This window comes from Ascaphus truei (assembly GCF_040206685.1).
Source record: "Ascaphus truei isolate aAscTru1 chromosome 12 unlocalized genomic scaffold, aAscTru1.hap1 SUPER_12_unloc_2, whole genome shotgun sequence".
In the NCBI taxonomy this organism is placed as follows: Eukaryota; Metazoa; Chordata; class Amphibia; order Anura; family Ascaphidae; genus Ascaphus; species Ascaphus truei.
In genome coordinates this window covers 424,844-449,249 of record NW_027453838.1, presented here as the reverse complement: position 1 = coordinate 449,249, position 24,406 = coordinate 424,844, and the positions used below count along the sequence as shown (strand labels likewise).

Below are 24,406 nucleotides of genomic sequence, written 5' to 3'. Positions count from 1 at the left end.
CATACAAGATCCACTCGCCTATAGCAATAAGAGAATTTATTCAATTGAAGACTCTGGTGAAATAGCATGGGGTTGTGCTACAGTGAGGATTAACTCTTAAGAGGGATTTATACTTGTTTGGATTTAAAAACAAAACGTAGAAAGCTTTTGTTCCACCACCGCCATTCAGGTGCAAATTGTGTTTGAAAAAATATTTCAGGCTTGATTGAAAGGTAGAATGTGACTTTGCTAGGGTGAATTTTAACTCTTAATGAGGTTTTGTATTGAGTTTAGATTTGTTTATTAATCATTCTCAGGGGGTAGGTGGAGGAAATGTAATAACAACAGATTATGAGAGAGGTGAGAAGTGGTTTACATATGGTGAGCAAGATACGAATGTGAGAGGTGAATAGTTGGGTTAAGAAGGGGGGATAGGCTGACCCCTACTTAGTACAGATAGACAGGATGCTCATTAAAGATTGCCTTTTTAGGATATATACATCTGGAAATATATGTATCCTCTAGACCCAAATAATGGGTAGCATTGGCTCCACTGGTGTATTTTGGTTTGAAAAAAGGAAGAATTTGCTTGGACAGCTCTCATTTTTTTATTTTTTTAAATCATACATCATCAATTACCAATATCTTCTTGCCCACATTGAGACACCTATTGAATTTGACTGCTTTACATGCGCTCCAATGTAAGCCAAATAGCAAAATGCGGAAATGTTGTTTTTAATGTAAAAGATTACATTTTACAATTTACATCCATAGGCCTTTTATTTAACATTGTATACATTCAAACAATGCTATTGGTTGATGAAACAAAGAAAGGGTTTGCTTCAGGTGAAGCTTGAACTCACAACCTCGGCATAGCTTAGCATATACTGACATATAAGTACCGTGCGCTATCCGATTACGCCACTGGAGCATGTTCCTGTAATGATCTATCTTCTTCTTGCCCCAATTGCCCTCCAACTCTGCTCTTTTAATCTCTGACATCCAAGTTAGATCATGTTCCCATTACTCCTTTTAACCCCTTTTCTTTTTTTCTGCCTCAGATCTGTTTCATACTGTACATTGAATGTGGTTAACAAAAAGTATTTCTCGTCATTTGTCAAAAACCCAATAGAAGCAACATTTTACAAAGATAATGTTGTTTAAACAATGTGTACAAACAAGTCATGTATTTCTCTTTATGAAAATGTTCTCATGGTTATTTAGTTCATATTGGTCATCATTCATTAGTGAGTGTTACCCAGATCCGCTCAAGAGCCATCTGTGTGACTGTATTCAGTACTACCAGCTATGTAGTCATGGCCGAGTGTTTAAGGCGATGGACTTGAAATCCATTGGGGTTTCCCCGCGCAGGTTCAAATCCTGCTGACTACGTTGACTTTTTCAGTGTTAACGTGTTATTAAAAACTTCACTGCACTTTGCATTTTGTTTGTATCTGCTTGGCAAAGCAATCTTTACTTACTGGAATATGTGGCACACTAAAGAAGAAAACACTCTGAATTCTTCAAACATTTTCCAAGTTATACATTTTAGGGTGCTGCTGGCTGTAAAACATTTAATAAAGAACTCCATTTCAATAAATGCATTGTCTTCTATTGATAAGTATCTCTATGCTGCAACATAGTGCTAAGAGGTCATTTGTGTGCAATACTTTGCACAACATAAAATAGAGGAGAAACGGCTTACCCCTACAGAAATAACTTAAGGTGACAAAGGATAATGAGCACTTTAGTGTGAGAGTGAGGTAATTCTTCCACTTTATAATTACAGATAATATTTGAATTCTTCTTAAGGACTGTGCTAAGTACTGCATGTATTGAGATGTGTACATTCTTTACAGTCTGCCAAAACTATATTGTTTAAATATAATGGGAATAATCAATGTTATAGTTCAACTGCTTATCACACTTCAGCACAAATAGCTTTTTGTTATGAAAAAGCATTTGTAATGTTTTATTGTTATCATTCACAAAAGATAAGCAGGGCTTTCTAAACCTGTTGAAGAAATAAACAACTTAGCTTGAATTTTACTGAAAAATGGTCATTAATGTACTGTAATAATTGTACTGTAACTTCCTGAAGTTTACAGAAAATTAAGAAATTAATCAAATGTAAACTTTATGGAATCTTTTGTGAAACAGAATGATTTGCATTAAGAACAAATGTACTTTGTACTTTGATATTAAATTCAGAGACAGAACATTTTATATTAAAATCAGATTTAATTTTTTGGGGGGTTCAATATGATCTTTTAGGGTTCTGTATGTTTTTGTCTTGCAGATTAACAAAATTGAATACCTAATTCTTGGACATGTTTATTTTGTTGATACTTTTGCCATAGTCTGCATATTGATAGTTCCCTCTAGATACCCAAGTGATCAATGTTGGTATCCCTCCAACCTTTGTATGTCAAAATTGATCAAAAGCAGAAAAAAACAAGATAAATGCTGCACACCAAAAACTGAAAACTGACAGACTCCAAAGTCAGCAAAAAAAAACAGAGGGTTCAGGGCTCTACGGATTTAAAGAATTTATTAAATCAAATACACAACGTTTCAACCATCAAAAAGTGGTCTTTCTCACTTGAGAAAGACCACTTTTTGATGGTTGAAACGTTGTGTATTTGATATAATAAATTCTTTAAATCCGTAGAGCCCTGAACCCTCTGTTTAAAATTGATCAAAAGACATGATTTTTTGAGTGAGTTGCAAAGTTCAAATGTGTTGGAATATTTTATTCTATGCTTAAGGCATTTAAAATATCTTTAATATTAACATCAAGCCTTGTTCCTTCATATTTACTTTAACTGTGTTACTCAAATCTTCAATGTGGTTTTAGCATGTTTTCCTTTAGCTTGCTATGTAATTGGCAAAAAAAAGAATATTCTTTATTCCTCTTTTATGTTGTCATTTATGATTGCCCACTCTGATAAAGCATAAAGCATAAAGCAAGTAAAACTGAAAGAAAAGGTGGTCGTACATGCAAAACTTCTTTCAGCACTCTTGGTTTCTACCACATACAAGATCCACTCGCCTATAGCAATAAGAGAATTTATTCAATTGAAGACTCTGGTGAAATAGCATGGGGTTGTGCTACAGTGAGGATTAACTCTTAAGAGGGATTTATACTTGTTTGGATTTAAAAACAAAACGTAGAAAGCTTTTGTTCCACCACCGCCATTCAGGTGCAAATTGTGTTTGAAAAAATATTTCAGGCTTGATTTAAAGGTAGAATGTGACTTTGCTAGGGTGAATTTTAACTCTTAATGAGGTTTTGTATTGAGTTTAGATTTGTTTATTAATCATTCTCAGGGGGTAGGTGGAGGAAATGTAATAACAACAGATTATGAGAGAGGTGAGAAGTGGTTTACATATGGTGAGCAAGATACGAATGTGAGAGGTGAATAGTTGGGTTATGTAGGGGGGATAGGCTGACCCCTACTTAGTACAGATAGACAGGATGCTCATTAAAGATTGCCTTTTTAGGATATATACATCTGGAAATATATGTATCCTCTAGACCCAAATAATGGGTAGCATTGGCTCCACTGGTGTATTTTGGTTTGAAAAAAGGAAGAATTTGCTTGGACAGCTCTCATTTTTTTATTTTTTTAAATCATACATCATCAATTACCAATATCTTCTTGCCCACATTGAGACACCTATTGAATTTGATTGCTTTACATGCGCTCCAATGTAAGCCAAATAGCAAAATGTGGAAATGTTGTTTTTAATGTAAAAGATTACATTTTACAATTTACATCCATAGGCCTTTTATTTAATATTGTATACATTCAAACAATGCTATTGGTTGATGAAACAAAAAAAGGGTTTGCTTCAGGTGAGGCTTGAACTCACAACCTCGGCATAGCTTAGCATATACTGACATATAAGTACCGTGCGCTAACCGATTACGCCACTGGAGCATGTTCCTGTAATGATCTATCTGCTTCTTGCCCCAATTGCCCTCCAACTCTGCTCTTTTAATCTCTGACATCCAAGTTAGATCATTTTCCCATTACTCCTTTTAACCCCTTTTCTTTTTTTTCTGCCTCAGATCTGTTTCATACTGTACATTGAATGTGGTTAACAAAAAGTATTTCTCGTCATTTTTCAAAAACCCAATAGAAGCAACATTTTACAAAGATAATGTTGTTTAAACAATGTGTACAAACAAGTCATGTATTTCTCTTTATGAAAATGTTCTCATGGTTATTTAGTTCATATTGGTCATCATTCATTAGTGAGTGTTACCCAGATCCGCTCAAGAGCCATCTGTGTGACTGTATTCAGTACTACCAGCTATGTAGGCATGGCCGAGTGGTTAAGGCGATGGACTAGAAATCCATTGGGGTTTCCCCGCACAGGTTCAAATCCTGCTGACTACGTTGACTTTTTCAGTGGTAACGTGTTATTAAAAACTTCACTGCACTTTGCATTTTGTTTGTATCTGCTTGGCAAAGCAATCTTTACTTACTGGAATATGTGGCACACTAAAGAAGAAAACACTCTGAATTCTTCAAACATTTTCCAAGTTATACATTTTAGGGTGCTGCTGGCTGTAAAACATTTAATAAAGAACTCCATTTCAATAAATGCATTGTCTTCTATTGATAAGTATCTCTATGCTGCAACATAGTGCTAAGAGGTCATTTGTGTGCAATACTTTGCACAACATAAAATAGAGGAGAAACGGCTTACCCCTACAGAAATAACTTAAGGTGACAAAGGATAATGAGCACTTTAGTGTGAGAGTGAGGGAATTTTTCCACTTTATAATTACAGATAATATTTGAATTCTTCTTAAGGACTGTGCTAAGTACTGCATGTATTGAGATGTGTACATTCTTTACAGTCTGCCAAAACTATATTGTTTAAATATAATGGTAATAATCAATGTTATAGTTCAACTGCTTATCACACTTCAGCACAAATAGCTTTTTGTTATGAAAAAGCATTTGTAATGTTTTATTGTTATCATTCACAAAAGATAAGCAGGGCTTTCTAAACCTGTGAAGAAATAAACAACTTAGCTTGAATTTTACTGAAAAATGGTCATTAATGTACTGTAATAATTGTACTGTAACTTCCTGAAGTTTACAGAAAATTAAGAAATTAATCAAATGTAAACTTTATGGAATCTTTTGTGAAACAGAATGATTCTCATTAAGAACAAATGTACTTTGTACTTTGATATTAAATTCAGAGACAGAACATTTTATATTAAAATCAGATTTCATTTTTTGGGGGGTTCAATATGATCTTTTAGGGGTTCTGTATGTTTTTGTCTTGCAGATTAACAAAATTGAATACCTAATTCTTGGACATGTTTATTTTGTTGATACTTTTGCCATAGTCTGCATATTGATAGTTCCCTCTAGATACCCAAGAGATCAATGTTGGTATCCCTCCAACCTTTGTATGTCAAAATTGATCAAAAGCAGAAAAAAACAAGATAAATGCTGCACACCAAAAACTGAAAACTCTAACTGATACTTGTTGTTACTGGTGCTCTTGATCCAGGGGAGTCCCTGTGAATGACAGACTCCAAAGTCAGCAAAAAAAAACAGAGGGTTCAGGGCTCTATGGATTTAAAGAATTTATTATATCAAATACACAACGTTTCAACCATCAAAAAGTGGTCTTTCTCAAGTGAGAATTTATTAAATCAAATACACAACGTTTCAACCATCAAAAAGTGGTCTTTCTCACTTGAGAAAGACCACTTTTTGATGGTTGAAACGTTGTGTATTTGATATAATAAATTCTTTAAATCCGTAGAGCCCTGAACCCTCTGTTTAAAATTGATCAAAAGACATGATTTTGTGAGTGAGTTGCAAAGTTCAAATGTGTTGGAATATTTTATTCTATGCTTAAGGCATTTAAAATATCTTTAATATTAACATCAAGCCTTGTTCCTTCATATTTACTTTAACTGTGTTACTCAAATCTTCAATGTGGTTATAGCATGTTTTCCTTTAGCTTGCTATGTAATTGGCAAAAAAAAGAAGATTCTTTATTCCTCTTCTATGTTGTCATTTATGATTGCCCACTCTGATAAAGCATAAAGCATAAAGCAAGTAAAACTGAAAGAAAAGGTGGTCGTACATACAAAACTTCTTTCAGCACTCTTGGTTTCTACCACATACAAGATCCACTCGCCTATAGCAATAAGAGAATTTATTCAATTGAAGACTCTGGTGAAATAGCATGGGGTTGTGCTACAGTGAGGATTAACTCTTAAGAGGGATTTATACTTGTTTGGATTTAAAAACAAAATGTAGAAAGCTTTTGTTCCAGCACCGCCATTCAGGTGCAAATTGTGTTTGAAAAAATATTTCAGGCTTGATTGAAAGGTAGAATGTGACTTTGCTAAGGTGAATTTTAATTCTTAATGAGGTTTTGTATTGAGTTTAGATTTGTTTATTAATCATTCTCAGGGGGTAGGTGGAGGAAATGTAATAACAACAGATTATGAGAGAGGTGAGAACTGGTTTACATATGGTGAGCAAGATACGAATGTGAGAGGTGAATAGTTGGGTTAAGAAGGGGGGATAGGCTGACCCCTACTTAGTACAGATAGACAGGATGCTCATTAAAGATTGCCTTTTTAGGATATATACATCTGGAAATATATGTATCCTCTAGACCCAAATAATGGGTAGCATTGGCTCCACTGGTGTATTTTGGTTTGAAAAAAGGAAGAATTTGCTTGGACAGCTCTCATTTTTTTATTTTTTTAAATCATACATCATCAATTACCTATATCTTCTTGCCCACATTGAGACACCTATTGAATTTGACTGCTTTACATGTGCTCCAATGTAAGCCAAATAGGAAAATGCGGAAATGTTGTTTTTAATGTAAAAGATTACATTTTACAATTTATATCCATAGGCCTTTTATTTAAGATTGTATACATTCAAACAATGCTATTGGTTGATGAACCAAAAAAAGGATTTGCTTCAGGTGAGGCTTGAACTCACAACCTCGGCATAGCTTAGCATATACTGACATATAAGTACTGTGCGCTAACCGATTACGCTACTGGAGCATGTTCCTGTAATGATCCATCTTCTTCTTGCCCCAATTGCCCTCCAACTCTGCTCTTTTAATCTCTGACATCCAAGTTAGATCATTTTCCCATTACTCCTTTTAACCCCTTTTCTTTTTTTCTGCCTCAGATCTGTTTCATACTGTACATTGAATGTGGTTAACAAAAAGTATTTCTCGTCATTTTTCAAAAACCCAATAGAAGCAACATTTTACAAAGATAATGTTGTTTAAACAATGTGTACAAACAAGTCATGTATTTCTCTTTATGAAAATGTTCTCATGGTTATTTAGTTCATATTGGTCATCATTCATTAGTGAGTGTTACCCATATCCGCTCAAGATTCCTCTTCTATGTTGTCATTTATGATTGCCCACTCTGATAAAGCATAAAGCATAAAGCAAGTAAAACTGAAAGAAAAGGTGGTCGTACATGCAAAACCTCTTTCAGCACTCTTGGTTTCTACCACATACAAGATCCACTTGCCTATAGCAATAAGAGAATTTATTCAATTGAAGACTCTGGTGAAATAGCATGGGGTTCTGCTACATTGAGGATTAACTCTTAAGAGGGATTTATACTTGTTTGGATTTAAAAACAAAACGTAGAAAGCTTTTGTTCCACCACCGCCATTCAGGTGCAAATTGTGTTTGAAAAAATATTTCAGGCTTGATTGAAAGGTAGAATGTGACTTTGCTAGGGTGAATTTTAACTCTTAATGAGGTTTTGTATTGAGTTTAGATTTGTTTATCATTCATTCTCAGGGGGTAGGTGGAGGAAATGTAATAACAACAGATTATGAGAGAGGTGAGAAGTGGTTTACATATGGTGAGCAAGATACGAATGTGAGAGGTGAATAGTTGGGTTAAGAAGGGGGGATAGGCTGACCCCTACTTAGTACAGATAGACAGGATGCTCATTAAAGATTGCCTTTTTAGGATATATACATCTGGAAATATATGTATCCCCTAGACCCAAATAATGGGTAGCATTGGCTCCACTGGTGTATTTTGGTTTGAAAAAAGGAAGAATTTGCTTGGACAGCTCTCATTTTTTTATTTTTTTAAATCATACATCATCAATTACCAATATCTTCTTGCCCACATTGAGACACCTATTGAATTTGACTGCTTTACATGCGCTCCAATGTAAGCCAAATAGCAAAATGCGGAAATGTTGTTTTTAATGTAAAAGATTAATTTACATCCATAGGCCTTTTTTTTAACATTGTATACATTCAAACAATGCTATTGGTTGATGAAACAAAAAAAGGGTTTGCTTCAGGTGAGGCTTGAACTCACAACCTCGGCATAGCTTAGCATATACTGACATATAAGTACCGTGCGCTAACCGATTACGCCACTGGAGCATGTTCCTGTAATAATCCATCTTCTTCTTGCCCCAATTGCCCTCCAACTCTGCTCTTTTAATCTCTGACATCCAAGTTAGATCATTTTCCCATTACTCCTTTTAACCCCTTTTCTTTTTTTCTGCCTCAGATCTGTTTCATACTGTACATTGAATGTGGTTAACAAAAAGTGTTTCTCGTCATTTTTCAAAAACCCAATAGAAGCAACATTTTACAAAGATAATGTTGTTTAAACAATGTGTACAAACAAGTCATGTATTTCTCTTTATGAAAATGTTCTCATGGTTATTTAGTTCATATTGGTCATCATTCATTAGTGAGTGTTACCCATATCCGCTCAAGATTCCTCTTCTATGTTGTCATTTATGATTGCCCACTCTGATAAAGCATAAAGCATAAAGCAAGTAAAACTGAAAGAAAAGGTGGTCGTACATGCAAAACTTCTTTCAGCACTCTTGGTTTCTACCACATACAAGATCCACTCGCCTATAGCAATAAGAGAATTTATTCTATTGAAGACTCTGGTGAAATAGCATGGGGTTCTGCTACATTGAGGATTAACTCTTAAGAGGGATTTATACTTGTTTGGATTTAAAAACAAAACGTAGAAAGCTTTTGTTCCAGCACCGCCATTCAGGTGCAAATTGTGTTTGAAAAAATATTTCAGGCTTGATTGAAAGGTAGAATGTGACTTTGCTAGGGTGAATTTTAACTCTTAATGAGGTTTTGTATTTATTAATCATTCTCAGGGGGTAGGTGGAGGAAATGTAATAACAACAGATTATGATAGAGGTGAGAAGTGGTTTACATATGGTGAGCAAGATACGAATGTGAGAGGTGAATAGTTTGGTTAAGAAGGGGGGAAAGGCTGACCCTTACTTAGTACAGATAGACAGGATGCTCATTAAAGATTGCCTTTTTAGGATATATACATCTGGAAATATATGTATCCTCTAGACCAAATAATGGGTAGCATTGGCTCCACTGGTGTATTTTGGTTTGAAAAAAGGAAGAATTTGCTTGGACAGCTCTCATTTTTTAATTTTTTTAAATCATACATCATCAATTACCAATATCTTCTTGCCCACATTGAGACACCTATTGAATTTGACTGCTTTACATGCGCTCCAATGTAAGCCAAATAGCAAAATGCGGAAATGTTGTTTTTAATGTAAAAGATTACATTTTACATCCATAGGCCTTTTATTTAACATTGTATACATTCAAACAATGCTATTGGTTGATGAAACAAAAAAAGGGTTTGCTTCAGGTGAGGCTTGAACTCACAACCTCGGCATAGCTTAGCATATACTGACATATAAGTACCGTGAGCTAACCGTGCTCTTTTAATCTCTGACATCCAAGTTAGATCATGTTCCCATTACTCCTTTTAACCCCTTTTCTTTTTTTCTGCCTCAGATCTGTTTCATACTGTACATTGAATGTGGTTAACACAAAGTATTTCTCGTCATTTTTCAAAAACCCAATAGAAGCAACATTTTACAAAGATAATGTTGTTTAAACAATGTGTACAAACAAGTCATGTATTTCACTTTATGAAAATGTTCTCATGGTTATTTAGTTCATATTGGTCATCATTCATTTGTGAGTGTTACCCATATCCGCACAAGAGCCATCTGTGTGACTGTATTCAGAACAATCAGCTATGTAGTCATGGCCGAGTGGTTAAGGCGATGGACTAGAAATCCATTGGGGTTTCCCCGCGCAGGTTCAAATCCTGCTGACTATGTTGACTTTTTCAGTGGTAACGTGTTATTAAAAACTTCACTGCACTTTGCATTTTGTTTGTATCTGCTTGGCAAAGCAATCTTTACTTACTGGAATAAGTGGCACACTAAAGAAGAAAACACTCTGAATTCTTCAAACATTTTCCAAGTTATACATTTTAGGGTGCTGCTGGCTGTAAAACATTTAATAAAGAACTCCATTTCAATAAATGCATTGTCTTCTATTGATAAGTATCTCTATGCTGCAACATAGTGCTAAGAGGTCATTTGTGTGCAATACTTTGCACAACATAAAATAGAGGAGAAACGGCTTACCCTTACAGAAATAACTTAAGGTGACAAAGGATAATGAGCACTTTAGTGTGAGAGTGAGGGAATTCTTCCACTTTATAATTACAGATAATATTTGAATTCTTCTTAAGGACTGTGCTAAGTACTGCATGTATTGAGATGTGTACATTCTTTACAGTCTGCCAAAACTATATTGTTTAAATATAATGGGAATAATCAATGTTATAGTTCAACTGCTTATCACACTTCAGCACAAATAGCTTTTTGTTATGAAAAAGCATTTGTAATGTTTTATTGTTATCATTCACAAAAGATAAGCAGGGCTTTCTAAACCTGTTGAAGAAATAACCAACTTAGCATGAATTTTACTGAAAAGTGGTCATTAATGTACTGTAATAATTGTACTGTAACATCCTGAAGTTTACAGAAAATTAAGAAATTAATCAAATGTAAACTTTATGGAATAATTTGTGAAACAGAATGATTCGCATTAAGAACAAATGTACTTTGTACTTTGATATTAAATTCAGAGACAGAACATTTTATATTAAAATAAGATTTAATTTTTTGGGGGGTTCAATATGATCTTATACGGGTTCTGTATGTTTTTGTCTTGCAGATTAACAATATTGAATACCTAATTCTTGGACATGTTTATTTTGTTTATACTTTTGCCATAGTCTGCATATTGATAGTTCCTTCTAGATACCCAAGAGATCAATGTTGGTATCCCTCCACCCTTTGTATGTCAAAATTGATCAAAAGCAGAAAAAAACAAGATAAATGCTGCACACCAAAAACTGAAAACTCTAACTGATACTTGTTGTTACTGGTGCTCTTGATCCAGGGGAGTCCCTGTGAATGACAGACTCCAAAGTCAGCAAAAAAAAAAACAGAGGGTTCAGGGCTCTACGGATTTAAAGAATTTATTAAATCAAATACACAACGTTTCAACCATCAAAAAGTGGTCTTTCTCACTTGAGAAAGACCACTTTTTGATGGTTGAAACGTTGTGTATTTGATATAATAAATTCTTTAAATCCGTAGAGCCCTGAACCCTCTGTTTAAAATTGATCAAAAGACATGATTTTTTGAGTGAGTTGCAAAGTTCAAATGTGTTGGAATATTTTATTCTATGCTTAAGGCATTTAAAATATCTTTAATATTAACATCAAGCCTTGTTCCTTCATATTTACTTTAACTGTGTTACTCAAATCTTCAATGTGGTTTTAGCATGTTTTCCTTTAGCTTGCTATGTAATTGGCAAAAAAAAGAAGATTCTTTATTCCTCTTCTATGTTGTCATTTATGATTGCCCACTCTGATAAAGCATAAAGCATAAAGCAAGTAAAACTGAAAGAAAAGGTGGTCGTACATGCAAAACTTCTTTCAGCACTCTTGGTTTCTACCACATACAAGATCCACTCGCCTATAGCAATAAGAGAATTTATTCAATTGAAGACTCTGGTGAAATAGCATGGGGTTGTGCTACAGTGAGGATTAACTCTTAAGAGGGATTTATACTTGTTTGGATTTAAAAACAAAACGTAGAAAGCTTTTGTTCCACCACCGCCATTCAGGTGCAAATTGTGTTTGAAAAAATATTTCAGGCTTGATTGAAAGGCAGAATGTGACTTTGCTAGGGTGAATTTTAACTCTTAATGAGGTTTTTTATTGAGTTTAGATTTGTTTATTAATCATTCTCAGGGGGTAGGTGGAGGAAATGTAATAACAACAGATTATGAGATAGGTGAGAAGTGGTTTACATATGGTGAGCAAGATACGAATGTGAGAGGTGAATAGTTGGGTTAAGAAGGGGGGATAGGCTGAACCCTACTTAGTACAGATAGACAGGATGCTCATTAAAGATTGCCTTTTTAGGATATATACATCTGGAAATATATGTATCCTCTAGACCCAAATAATGGGTAGCATTGGCTCCACTGGTGTATTTTGGTTTGAAAAAAGGAAGAATTTGCTTGGACAGCTCTCATTTTTTTATTTTTTTAAATCATACATCATCAATTACCAATATCTTCTTGCCCACATTGAGACACCTATTGAATTTGACTGCTTTACATGCGCTCCAATGTAAGCCAAATAGCAAAATGCGGAAATGTTGTTTTTAATGTAAAAGATTACATTTTACATCCATAGGCCTTTTTTTTAACATTGTATACATTCAAACAATGCTATTGGTTGATGAAACAAAAAAAGGGTTTGCTTCAGGTGAGGCTTGAACTCACAACCTCGGCATAGCTTAGCATATACTGACATATAAGTACCGTGCGCTAACCGATTACGCCACTGGAGCATGTTACTGTAATAATCCATCTTCTTCTTGCCCCAATTGCCCTCCAACTCTGCTCTTTTAATCTCTGACATCCAAGTTAGATCATTTTCCCATTACTCCTTTTAACCCCTTTTCTTTTTTTCTGCCTCAGATCTGTTTCATACTGTACATTGAATGTGGTTAACAAAAAGTATTTCTCGTCATTTTTCAAAAACCCAATAGAAGCAACATTTTACAAAGATAATGTTGTTTAAACAATGTGTACAAACAAGTCATGTATTTCACTTTATGAAAATGTTCTCATGGTTATTTAGTTCATATTGGTCATCATTCATTAGTGAGTGTTACCCATATCCGCTCAAGAGCCATCTGTGTGACTATATACTACCAGCTATGTAGTCATGGCCGAGTGGTTAAGGCGATGGACTAGAAATCCATTGGGGTATCCCCTCGCAGGTTCAAATCCTGCTGACTACGTTGACTTTTTCAGTGGTAACGTGTTATTAAAAACTTCACTGCACTTTGAATTTTGTTTGTATCTGCTTGGCAAAGCAATCTTTACTTACTGGAATATGTGGCACACTAAAGAAGAAAACACTCTGAATTCTTCAAACATTATCCAAGTTATACATTTTAGGGTGCTGCTGGCTGTAAAACATTTAATAAAGAACTCCATTTCAATAAATGCATTGTCTTCTATTGATAATTATCTCTATGCTGCAACATAGTGCTAAGAGGTCATTTGTGTGCAATACTTTGCACAACATAAAATAGAGGAGAAACGGCTTACCCCTTCAGAAATAATTTAAGGTGACAAAGGATAATGAGCACTTTAGTGTGAGAGTGAGGGAATTCTTCCACTTTATAATTACAGATAATATTTGAATTGTTCTTAAGGACTGTGCTAAGTACTGCATGTATTAAGATGTGTACATTATTTACAGTATGCCAAAACTATATTGTTTAAATATAATGGGAATAATCAATGTTATAGTTCAACTGCTTATCACACTTCAGCACAAATAGCTTTTTGTTATGAAAAAGCATTTGTAATGTTTTATTGTTATCATTCACAAAGATAAGCAGGGCTTTATAAACCTGTTGAAGAAATAAACAACTTAGCTTGAATTTTTCTGAAAAATGGTCATTAATATACTGTAATAATTGTACTGTAACTTCCTGAAGTTTACAGAAAATTAAGAAATTAATCAAATGTAAACTTTATGGAATCTTTTGTGAAACAGAATGATTCGCATTAAGAACAAATGTACTTTGTACTTTGATATTAAATTCAGAGACAGAACATTTTATATTAAAATCAGATTTAATTTTTTGGGGGGTTCAATATGATCTTATAGGGGTTCTGTATGTTTTTGTCTTGCAGATTAACAATATTGAATACCTAATTCTTGGACATGTTTATTTTGTTGATACTTTTGCCATAGTCTGCATATTGATAGTTCCCTCTAGATACCCAAGAGATCAATGTTGGTATCCCTCCAAACTTTGTATGTCAAAATTGATCAAAAGCAGAAAAAAACAAGATAAATGCTGCACACCAAAAACTGAAAACTCTAACTGATACTTGTTGTTACTGGTGCTCTTGATCCAGGGGAGTCCCTGTGAATGACAGACTCCAAAGTCAGCAAAAAAAAAACAGAGGGTTCAGGGCTCTACGGATTTAAATAATTTATTAAATCAAATACACAACGTTTCAACCATCAAAAAGTGGTCTTTCTCACTTGAGAAAGACCACTTTTTGATGGTTGAAACGTTGTGTATTTGATATAATAAATTCTTTAAATCCGTAGAGCCCTGAACCCTCTGTTTAAAATTGATCAAAAGACATGATTTTTTGAGTGAGTTGCAAAGTTCAAATGTGTTGGAATATTTTATTCTATGCTTAAGGCATTTAAAATATCTTTAATATTAACATCAAGCCTTGTTCCTTCATATTTACTTTAACTGTGTTACTCAAATCTTCAATGTGGTTTTAGCATGTTTTCCTTTAGCTTGCTATGTAATTGGCAAAAAAAGAAGATTCTTTATTCCTCTTCTATGTTGTCATTTATGATTGCCCACTCTGATAAAGCATAAAGCATAAAGCAAGTAAAACTGAAAGAAAAGGTGGTCGTACATGCAAAACTTCTTTCAGCACTCTTGGTTTCTACCACATACAAGATCCACTCGCCTATAGCAATAAGAGAATTTATTCAATTGAAGACTCTGGTGAAATAGCATGGGGTTGTGCTACAGTGAGGATTAACTCTTAAGAGGGATTTATACTTGTTTGGATTTAAAAACAAAACGTAGAAAGCTTTTGTTCCACCACCGCCATTCAAGTGCAAATTGTGTTTGAAAAAATATTTCAGGCTTGATTGAAAGGCAGAATGTGACTTTGCTAGGGTGAATTTTAACTCTTAATGAGGTTTTTTATTGAGTTTAGATTTGTTTATTAATCATTCTCAGGGGGTAGGTGGAGGAAATGTAATAACAACAGATTATGAGATAGGTGAGAAGTGGTTTACATATGGTGAGCAAGATACGAATGTGAGAGGTGAATAGTTGGGTTAAGAAGGGGGGATAGGCTGAACCCTACTTAGTACAGATAGACAGGATGCTCATTAAAGATTGCCTTTTTAGGATATATACATCTGGAAATATATGTATCCTCTAGACCCAAATAATGGGTAGCATTGGCTCCACTGGTGTATTTTGGTTTGAAAAAAGGAAGAATTTGCTTGGACAGCTCTCATTTTTTTATTTTTTTAAATCATACATCATCAATTACCAATATCTTCTTGCCCACATTGAGACACCTATTGAATTTGACTGCTTTACATGCGCTCCAATGTAAGCCAAATAGCAAAATGCGGAAATGTTGTTTTTAATGTAAAAGATTACATTTTACAATTTACATCCATAGGCCTTTTATTTAACATTGTATACATTCAAACAATGCTATTGGTTGATGAAACAAAAAAAGGGTTTGCTTCAGGTGAGGCTTGAACTCACAACCTCGGTATAGCTTAGCATATACTGACATATAAGTACCGTGCGCTAACCGATTACGCCACTGGAGCATGTTCCTGTAATGATCCATCTTCTTCTTGCCCCAATTGCCCTCCAACTCTGCTCTTTTAATCTCTGACATCCAAGTTAGATCATTTTCCCATTACTCCTTTTAACCCCTTTTCTTTTTTTCTGCCTCAGATCTGTTTCATACTGTACATTGAATGTGGTTAACACAAAGTATTTCTCGTCATTTTTCAAAAACCCAATAGAAGCAACATTTTACAAAGATAATGTTGTTTAAACAATGTGTACAAACAAGTCATGTATTTCTCTTTATGAAAATGTTCTCATGGTTATTTAGTTCATATTGGTCATCATTCATTAGTGAGTGTTACCCAGATCCGCTCAAGAGCCATCTGTGTGACTGTATTCAGTAATACCAGCTATGTAGTCATGGCCGAGTGGTTAAGGCGATGGACTAGAAATCCATTGGGGTTTCCCCGCGCAGGTTCAAATCCTGCTGACTACGTTGACTTTTTCAGTGGTAACGTGTTATTAAAAACTTCACTGCACTTTGCATTTTGTTTGTATCTGCTTGGCAAAGCAATCTTCACTTACTGGAATATGTGGCACACTAAAGAAGAAAACACTCTGAATTCTTCAAACATTATCCAAGTTATACATTTTAGGGTGCTGCTGGCTGTAAAACATTTAATAAAGAACTCCATTTCAATAAATGCATTGTCTTCTATTGATAAGTATCTCTATGCTGCAACATAGTGCTAAGAGGTCATTTGTGTGCAATACTTTGCACAACATAAAATAGAGGAGAAACGGCTTACCCCTACAGAAATAATTTAAGGTGACAAAGGATAATGAGCACTTTAGTGTGAGAGTGAGGGAATTCTTCCACTTTATAATTACAGATAATATTTGAATTGTTCTTAAGGACTGTGCTAAGTACTGCATGTATTAAGATGTGTACATTATTTACAGTATGCCAAAACTATATTGTTTAAATATAATGGGAATAATCAATGTTATAGTTCAACTGCTTATCACACTTCAGCACAAATAGCTTTTTGTTATGAAAAAGCATTTGTAATGTTTTATTGTTATCATTCACAAAGATAAGCAGGGCTTTATAAACCTGTTGAAGAAATAAACAACTTAGCTTGAATTTTACTGAAAAATGGTCATTAATATACTGTAATAATTGTACTGTAACTTCCTGAAGTTTACAGAAAATTAAGAAATTAATCAAATGTAAACTTTATGGAATCTTTTGTGAAACAGAATGATTCGCATTAAGAACAAATGTACTTTGTACTTTGATATTAAATTCAGAGACAGAACATTTTATATTAAAATAAGATTTAATTTTTTGGGGGGTTCAATATGATCTTATAGGGGTTCTGTATGTTTTTGTCTTGCAGATTAACAATATTGAATACCTAATTCTTGGACATGTTAATTTTGTTGATACTTTTGCCATAGTCTGCATATTGATAGTTCCCTCTAGATACCCAAGAGATCAATGTTGGTATCCCTCCACCCTTTGTATGTCAAAATTGATCAAAAGCAGAAAAAAACAAGATAAATGCTGCACACCAAAAACTGAAAACTCTAACTGATACTTGTTGTTACTGGTGCTCTTGATCCAGGGGAGTCCCTGTGAATGACAGACTCCAAAGTCAGCAAAAAAAAACCAGAGGGTTCAGGGCTCTACGGATTTAAAGAATTTATTAAATCAAATACACAACGTTTCAACCATCAAAAAGTGGTCTTTCTCACTTGAGAAAGACCACTTTTTGATGGTTGAAATGTTGTGTATTTGATATAATAAATTCTTTAAATCCATAGAGCCCTGAACCCTCTGTTTAAAATTGATCAAAAGACATGATTTTTTGAGTGAGTTGCAAAGTTCAAATGTGTTGGAATATTTTATTCTATGCTTAAGGCATTTAAAATATCTTTAATATTAACATCAAGCCTTGTTCCTTCATATTTACTTTAACTGTGTTACTCAAATCTTCAATGTGGTTTTAGCATGTTTTCCTTTAGCTTGCTATGTAATTGGCAAAAAAAGAAGATTCTTTATTCCTCTTCTATGTTGTCATTTATGATTGCCCACTCTGATAAAGCATAAAGCAAGTAAAACTGAAAGAAAAGGTGGTCGTACATGCAAAACTTCTTTCAGCACTCTTGGTTTCTACCACATACAAGATCCACTCGCCTATAGCAATAAGAGAATTTATTCAATTGAAGACTCTGGTGAAATAGCATGGGGTTGTGCTACAGTGAGGATTAACTCTTAAGAGGTATTTATACTTGTTTGGATTTAAAAACAAAACGTAGAAAGCTTTTGTTCCACCATCGCCATTCAGGTGCAAATTGTGTTTGAAAAAATATTTCAGGCTTGATTGAAAGGCAGAATGTGACTTTGCTAGGGTGAATTTTAACTCTTAATGAGGTTTTGTATTGAGTTTAGATTTGTTTATTAATCATTCTCAGGGGGTAGGTGGAGGAAATGTAATAACAACAGATTATGAGAGAGGTGAGAAGTGGTTTACATATGGTGAGCAAGATACGAATGTGAGAGGTGAATAGTTGGGTTAAGAAGGGGGGATAGGCTGATCCCTACTTAGTACAGATAGACAGGATGCTCATTAAAGATTGCCTTTAAAGGATATATACATCTGGAAATATATGTATCCTCTAGATCCAAATAATAGGTAGCATTGGCTCCACTGGTGTATTTTGGTTTGAAAAAAGGAACAATTTGCTTGGACAGCTCTCATTTTTTTATTTTTTTAAATCATACATCATCAATTACCAATATCTTCTTGCCCACATTGAGACACCTATTGAATTTGACTGATTTACATGCGCTCCAATGTAAGCCAAATAGCAAAATGCGGAAATGTTGTTTTTAATGTAAAAGATTGCATTTTACAATTTACATCCATAGGCCTTTTATTTAACATTGTATACATTCAAACAATGCTATTGGTTGATGAAACAAAAAAAGGGTTTGCTTCAGGTGAGGCTTGAACTCACAACCTCGGAATAGCTTAGCATATACTGACATATAAGTACCGTGCGCTAACCAATTACGCCACTGGAGCATGTCCCTGTAATGATCCATCTTCTTCTTGCCCCAATTGCCCTCCAACTCTGCTCTTTTAATCTCTGACATCCAAGTTAGATCATTTTCCCATTACTCCTTTTAACCCCTTTTCTTTTTTTCTGCCTCAGATCTGTTTCATACTGTACATTGAATGTGGTTAACACAAAGTATTTCTCGTCATTTTTCAAAAACCCAATAGAAGCAACATTTTACAAAGATAATGTTGTTTAAACAATGTGTACAAACAAGTCATGTATTTCTCTCTATGAAAATGTTCTCATGGTTATTTAGTTCATATTGGTCATCATTCATTAGTGAGTGTTACCCATATCCGCTCAAGAGCCATCTGTGTGACTGTATTCAGTAATACCAGCTATGTAGTCATGGCCGAGTGGTTAAGGCGAAGGACTAGAAATCCATTGGGGTTTCCCCGCGCAGGTTCAAATCCTGCTGACTACGTTGACTTTTTCAGTGGTAACGTGTTATTAAAAACTTCACTGCACTTTGCATTTTGTTTGTATCTGCTTGGCAAAGCAATCTTTACTTACTGGAATATGTGGCACACCAAAGAAGAAAACACCCTGAATTCTTCAAACATTATCCAAGTTATACATTTTAGGGTGCTGCTAGCTGTAAAACATTTAATATAGAACTCCATTTCAATAAATGCATTGTCTTCTATTGATAAGTATCTCTATGCTGCAACATAGTGCTAAGAGGTCATTTGTGTGCAATACTTTGCACAACATAAAATAGAGGAGAAACGGCTTACCCCTACAGAAATATCTTAAGGTGACAACGGATAATGAGCACTTTAGTGTGAGAGTGAGGGAATTCTTCCACTTTATAATTACAGATAATATTTGAATTCTTCTTAAGGACTGTGCTAAGTACTGCATGTATTGAGATGTGTACATTCTTTACAGTCTGCTAAAACTATATTGTTTACATATAATGGGAATAATCAATGTTATAATTCAACTGCTTATCACACTTCAGCACAAATATCTATTTGTTATGAAAAAGCATTTGTAATGTTTTATTGTTATCATTCACAAAAGATAAGCAGGGCTTTCTAAACCTGTTGAAGAAATAAACAACTTAGCTTGAATTTTACTGAAAAATGGTCATTAATGTACTGTAATAATTGTACTGTAACTTCCTGAAGTTTACAGAAAATTAAGAAATTAATCAAATGTAAACTTTATGGAATCTTTTGTGAAACAGAATGATTCGCATTAAGAACAAATGTACTTTGTACTATGATATTAAATTCAAAGACAGAACATTTTATATTAAAATCAGATTTATTTTTTTGGGGGGTTCAATATGATCTTATATGGGTTCTGTAGTTTTGCAAACCTGTATGTGGGACACTGGGAGGATCAATGTATATGGGCCAACAATCCCTTTGCCAATAACATCATTGTTTGGCGGCGTTATATAGATGATGTCCTGGTTTTTGGGACAGGGATAATGCATCAGTAGACAACATTGTGTCATTTATTAATAACAATGACTTAAATTTGGAGTTCACACACCAAACAGATATGAATACCATTAATTATCTGGACCTCAAACTAACATCTAATCAAGAAGGAAGGGTGCAAACTGAGACCTTCCTTAAGGAGGTTGACACAAATAACCTACTGATGGCATCCAGTAATCATAAAGACACTTGGATTAGAAATATCCCTTGGGGCCAGTTCATGAGGTTGAAAAGAAATTACAGTGACAACAACACCTATTTGAAACAAGCAGATTTAATGTTTTGACGGTTTATTGAAAGAGGATACAATTCTGAGTACTTAGCAAAAGAACTCAAAGAGTACAGTGTATGGACCGTGAAAATCTGTTGACTCAGAAGGAAAAGAAACCAAGGGTTACAACCACGCAAACAGTAGATGTGGCATTTGTGACTAACTATAGTTCTGTACACAAACAAATCGAGAAGGTGGTTTCGAAACACTGGTCTATTTTAAGTAATGATCCAGTGTTGGGTGACCATCTGGCTAAAAAACCTAGATTCATTTATAGAAAAGCTTCAAATCTAAAGAATGTCTTAACTCCTAGTGACATTGGACTAATCACATGTCCAGTCTCTAAAAAGATTTGGCTGGGTAATAAACCCATGGGTAACTTCAACTGCACAAAGTGTTCTGTATGTAAATACATGCATGTAAATAGGAAGACCTTTTTGTCTAAAAAAACAAAAGAAGTGTTCACTATAGAGAAGGGTTTCCCAAACTTTTTTTTCCGTGACCCGGTTATTTTTGAACTTCTCCTTCGTGACCCACTAAAAATTTTATCGCCTATAGGGCCTGCACAGACACACACACACACAGCCACTGATACACACACACACAGCCACTGATACACACGCAGCCACTGACACACGCAGCCACTGACACACGCAGCCACTGACACACACACAGCCACTGATAAACACACACGCAGCCACTGACACACACACAAGCAGCCACACAGAGACACTGCTACACACACACTGCTACACACACACAGAGACACTGCTACACACACACACACAGACACTGCTACACACACACAAACACTGGGACTGGGTGGGTGGGAGAGGGGACTGGGACTGGGTGGGTGGGAGAGGGGACTGGGTGGGTGGGAGAGGGGACTGGGACTGGGTGGGTGGGAGGGGGGACTGGGTGGGTGGGGGGACTGGGACTGGGTGGGACTGGGGACTGGGTGGGGGAGACTAGCACTGGGTGGGTGGGAGGGGGGACAGGGTGGGTGGGAGGGGGGACTGGGACTGGGTGGGACTGGGGACTGGGTGGGGGAGACTAGCACTGGGTGGGTGGGAGGGGGGACTGGGACTGGGTGGGAGGGGGAACTGGGACTGGGACTGGGTGGGAGGGGGGGCTGGGACTGGGTGGGTGGGAGGGGGGACTGGGACTGGGTGGGTGGGAGGGGGGACTGGGACTGGGTGGGTGGGAGGGGGGACTGGGACTGGGTGGGTGGGAGGGGGGACTGGGACTGGGTGGGTGGGAGGGTGGACTGGGACTGGGTGGGTGGGAGGGGGGACTGGGTGGGAGGGGGAGGGGGGACTGGGAGGGGGGACTGGGAGGGGGGACTGGGACACTTGGGTGGGAGGCAGTGACTGGGTGGGTGTGTGGGAGACGGTGGGTGAGTGACTGGGTGGGTGGGAGACGGTGGGTGGGTGACAGTGACTGGGTGGGTGACAGTGACTTTGACAGTGACTGGGTGGGTGACAGTGACTGGGTGGGTGGGTGACAGTGACTGGGTGGGTGACAGTGACTTGACAGTGACTGGGTGGGTGGGTGACAGTGACTGTGTGGGTGGGTGACAGTGACTGGGTGGGTGGGTGACAGTGGGTGGGTGACAGTGACTGGGTGGGTGACAGTGACTGGGTGGGTGACAGTGACTGGGTGGGTGGGTGACAGTGACTGGGTGGGTGGGTGACAGTGACTGGGTGGGTGGGTGACAGTGACTGGGTGGGTGACAGTGACTTGACAGTGACTGGGTGGGTGGGTGACAGTGACTGTGTGGGTGGGTGACAGTGGGTGGGTGGGTGACAGTGGGTGGGTGGGTGACAGTGGGTGGGTGGGTGACAGTGACTGGGTGGGTGACAGTGACTGGGTGGGTGACAGTGACTGGGTGGGTGGGTGACAGTGACTGGGTGGGTGACAGTGACTGGGTGGGATGGTGACAGTGACTGGGTGGGTGACAGTGACTGGGTGGGTGACAGTGACTTGACAGTGACTGGGTGGGTATGTATGTATGTATGTATGTCTTTATTTGTATAGCGCCATAAAATGTACATAGCGCTTCACAGTAGTAATACATGTCATATAAATAACAAATATAAATAACACATCATGGGAATAAGTGCTTCAGACATACTGTAAAAGTAACATTAAGGAAGGAGTCCCTGCTCCGAGGAGCTTACAATCTAATTGGTAGGTAGGGAGAACGTACAGAGACAGTAGGAGGGAATACTAGTAAGTGCGTCTGCAGGAGGCCAATCTTTGTGTCATGTGTCCATGATTATCCAGTGCTACTCATATGCTTCTTTAAGCAGATGTGTCTTAAGGTGGGTCTTAAAGGTGGATAGCGAGGGGGCTAGTCGGGTATTGAGGGGAAGAGCATTCCAGAGGTGTGGGGCAGAAAGTGAGAAAGGTTTGAGGCGGGAGAGAGCTTTAGATACAAAGGGGGTAGAAAGAAGACATCCTTGAGAAGAACGCAAGAGTCGTGATGGTGCATAGTGAGAAATTAGGGCTGAGATGTAATGAGGGGCAGAAGAATGTAAAGCTTTAAAAGTGAGCAGTAGAATTGAGTGTGAGATACGCGATTTAATCGGAAGCCAGGAGAGGGATTTCAGCAGGGGAGACGCTGAGACAGATTTAGGAAAGAGTAGAGTGATTCTGGCAGCAGTGTTTAGGATAGATTGTAGGGGAGACAGGTGAGAGGTAGGAAGGCCGGACAGCAGGAGGTTGCAGTAATCGAGACGTGAGAGAATGAGGGCCTGAGTCAGAGTTTTAGCAGTTGAGTAACAGAGGAAAGGGCGTATCTTTGTGATATTGCGGAGGAAAAAGCGACAAGTTTTAGAAACGTTTTGAATATGAGAGGAGAATGAGAGAGAGGAATCAAGTGTGACCCCTAGGCAGCGTGCTTGGGCTACTGGGTGAATGATCGTATTTCCAATAGCAATGTGGAAGGATGTAGTAGGGCCAGGTTTGGGAGGTAGTATAAGGAGCTCTGTTTTTGCCATGTTAAGTTTCAGTCGGCGGATGGCCATCCAGGATGATATTCCAGAGAGGCATTCAGAAACTTTGGTCTGTATAGCAGGTGTAAGGTCAGGGGTTGAAAGGTAAATTTGTGTATCGTCAGCATAGAGGTGATATTTAAACCCAAAAGATGTGATTAGGTCACCTAGAGAGAGTGTGTAGAGAGAAAAGAGTAGGGGTCCCAGGACAGAGCCCTGGGGTACCCCCACAGAGAGATCAATAGAGGAGGAGGAGGTGTTAGCAAAAGAGACACTGAAGGTACGATGGGAGAGGTAAGAGGAGATCCAGGATAAAGCTTTGTTCCGAATACCAAGAGTATGGAGAATGTGAAGGAGAAGAGGGTGGTCCACGGTGTCGAATGCTGCAGAGAGGTCGAGTAATATGAGCAGAGTGTAATGACCTCTGTCTTTGGCAGCGTGGAGGTCGTCAGTTATTTTAGTGAGGGCTGTTTCAGTAGAGTGAGCAGTGCGGAAGCCAGATTGTAGAGGGTCTAGTACAGAATAGGTGTTGAGAAAGTGTAGCAATCGAGAGAATACAAGACGTTCAAGGAGTTTGGAGGCAAAAGGCAGGAGGGAGACAGGTCGATAGTTAGAAGGACAGGTAGGGTCAAGCTTGCTGTTTTTGAGTAATGGTATAACGGTTGCATGCTTGAAGGATGAAGGAAAGGTACCAGAGTAGAGGGAAGAGTTAAAGATCTGTGTGTGCATAGGGATTATAGAAGGAGCAAGAGGT

At 37.0% G+C, this 24,406-nt stretch overlaps 10 non-coding genes across 10 annotated transcripts; 6 read left to right on the top strand and 4 right to left on the bottom strand.

Moving 5' to 3' along the window:
* Window positions 1-1,289: 1,289 nt before the first annotated feature.
* TRNAS-UGA (transfer RNA serine (anticodon UGA)) lies at window positions 1,290-1,371 on the top strand. Its single transcript has one exon. It is a non-coding gene; the product is annotated as a tRNA-Ser (tRNA).
* Window positions 1,372-3,830: 2,459 nt separating this feature from the next.
* TRNAI-UAU (transfer RNA isoleucine (anticodon UAU)) lies at window positions 3,831-3,923 on the bottom strand. The gene is given in 2 exon segments: window positions 3,831-3,866; window positions 3,886-3,923. It is a non-coding gene; the product is annotated as a tRNA-Ile (tRNA).
* Window positions 3,924-4,303: 380 nt separating this feature from the next.
* On the top strand, window positions 4,304-4,385 carry TRNAS-AGA (transfer RNA serine (anticodon AGA)). Its single transcript has one exon. It is a non-coding gene; the product is annotated as a tRNA-Ser (tRNA).
* Window positions 4,386-8,327: 3,942 nt separating this feature from the next.
* On the bottom strand, window positions 8,328-8,420 carry TRNAI-UAU (transfer RNA isoleucine (anticodon UAU)). The gene is given in 2 exon segments: window positions 8,328-8,363; window positions 8,383-8,420. It is a non-coding gene; the product is annotated as a tRNA-Ile (tRNA).
* Window positions 8,421-10,088: 1,668 nt separating this feature from the next.
* Window positions 10,089-10,170, top strand: TRNAS-AGA (transfer RNA serine (anticodon AGA)). The gene has a single exon. It is a non-coding gene; the product is annotated as a tRNA-Ser (tRNA).
* A 2,509-nt stretch (window positions 10,171-12,679) lies between these two features.
* Window positions 12,680-12,772, bottom strand: TRNAI-UAU (transfer RNA isoleucine (anticodon UAU)). The gene is given in 2 exon segments: window positions 12,680-12,715; window positions 12,735-12,772. It is a non-coding gene; the product is annotated as a tRNA-Ile (tRNA).
* Window positions 12,773-13,146: 374 nt separating this feature from the next.
* Window positions 13,147-13,228, top strand: TRNAS-AGA (transfer RNA serine (anticodon AGA)). Its single transcript has one exon. It is a non-coding gene; the product is annotated as a tRNA-Ser (tRNA).
* Window positions 13,229-15,741: 2,513 nt separating this feature from the next.
* Window positions 15,742-15,834, bottom strand: TRNAI-UAU (transfer RNA isoleucine (anticodon UAU)). The gene is given in 2 exon segments: window positions 15,742-15,777; window positions 15,797-15,834. It is a non-coding gene; the product is annotated as a tRNA-Ile (tRNA).
* A 379-nt stretch (window positions 15,835-16,213) lies between these two features.
* Window positions 16,214-16,295, top strand: TRNAS-AGA (transfer RNA serine (anticodon AGA)). Its single transcript has one exon. It is a non-coding gene; the product is annotated as a tRNA-Ser (tRNA).
* Window positions 16,296-19,273: 2,978 nt separating this feature from the next.
* TRNAS-AGA (transfer RNA serine (anticodon AGA)) lies at window positions 19,274-19,355 on the top strand. Its single transcript has one exon. It is a non-coding gene; the product is annotated as a tRNA-Ser (tRNA).
* Window positions 19,356-24,406: the final 5,051 nt, after the last annotated feature.